At 37.9% G+C, this 1,599-nt stretch overlaps 1 protein-coding gene across 1 annotated transcript in view; it reads left to right on the top strand.

Annotated features, from left to right (window-relative positions):
• Positions 1–1,599, top strand: part of LOC106771315 (protein N-terminal glutamine amidohydrolase) — an 11,258-nt gene that overhangs the window by 1,682 nt on the left and 7,977 nt on the right. The window lies entirely within an intron of this gene.

Here is a 1,599-nt window from a genome sequence, read left to right as displayed (position 1 = left end):
AGCTAATGCTCAATCTATAAATGAATAGATTTAACTTCCACTTTTTCCTTTACATTTTCCTATTTATTTAACTCGTTAACTCCTTACCTAGCTAATAAATATCTTAATTGTATAAATTAGTTCCCTTTTTCCCATAGCCCTAACACTGGATTCAATTGACCCTTGTTAAAACAAAACTCATTGGCAAGGGTATCAAATCATTCAAACAATATAAAATGCTAAGATCAAATATCGTTTCCCAAAAGATTCGTGTAATACTAAAGAATTGTACGATTAGCAACTCATCTAGACTAAAGAGCCAAGGTGGATAAAATTACAAAATATACAAGGTGGACTTTGGTAGTGTAAGAAACTTAAGAACGGAAATTAGTCAGAAATGATATGAATTGACATTGCTAAGGTTAGGTTTCACCAATTCACTCTCATGCATACACAATTTCATCTCCACTTCATCAATACACTAAAGTCAACCGACAAAAACACTCTAGCCATAATCCCTTAGGTGAAAGAGCCTAGATTTCCCTATTAACCGTTAATTCCTTAGTCAATCTACTAGCAAAACCCGCATTAAGATCTAGGATCTAAGACAACAAATGGGTCATGTTCCATCCCTAGAATCCATGTCCCCACTAGGCCTCTTGTTTCAGATCTAGGTCACAAGATACATTCCCATAGCCCATGAGCCACAAATCAAGTCATGAACTTCCCCATTACATGCAAGCATTAAGATTGGAAACAAGAAACTAGCAATTGATGAAAAATGCATATATATAATCAAATAATTCAACAAATACACAAGAATTCAGAGGCTACATCTATCCCCAACAAGATGGGTTTGGCTTCCATTTCCATGGAGTTCCTTAGAGCTTACAAACATGGAAGATGGAAGAAGAAAGAGACCCAATGGAGGAGAAGATGTTCCCACAAGCTCCTCGCAGCCTCCATGAGCTCTTGAGGTGAAATCGAACCTCCAAACCACCAAAGACCCCTTTCCCTTAGCGTTTCAGAGCTAAATAAACCAGATCTACCACATCTGCACCGACAACGCTCTTCGCTAGAATATGGGCGCTCAACACCCAGCTCCCGAGAAATGGCCGCTCAGCACCCTAGCCACTGGAATCGACATTTGGTCTTAATAAGGGATGGCGCTCAACACTCGGTCTTCCAGTCTCTCATTTTGTGCAAATTCGTTTGCTTTTATGGCTGGTTCAAATCTATACATTGGTGGAGGTGAGGTTCTTCCAAGCACCATATTAGCTACAAATAAGGGGATTAATGATGATATTATATCAATGTAGCCCAAAAGACAATTATTTATAAATGTAAGATAAAAGAGAGAATTAAGTACATTTCAAGCTAGAAAAGAGTTGATTTTGTCAAGAAAATGAGGCTCGGATAATGTTAAGAATTAACATTATCACCCCTTATTAAGGACTTAGATAATGGAAAGAGTTGATTTTGTCCCTCCACTTGTATGGGACTTAGATTCCACCCTTCCTTTTCCTTCACCTCTACCCTTATACGTGTCTGAAACTATACGACCATCTTTTCAACTTTTTTCTGATTATAACAGGCAAGGCACTTTCTGTTTTATTTGCC

Source organism: Vigna radiata, chromosome 8 (assembly GCF_000741045.1).
Source record: "Vigna radiata var. radiata cultivar VC1973A chromosome 8, Vradiata_ver6, whole genome shotgun sequence".
NCBI classification, from domain to species: Eukaryota; Viridiplantae; Streptophyta; class Magnoliopsida; order Fabales; family Fabaceae; genus Vigna; species Vigna radiata.
This window is presented reverse-complemented; position numbering and strand designations above follow the sequence as displayed.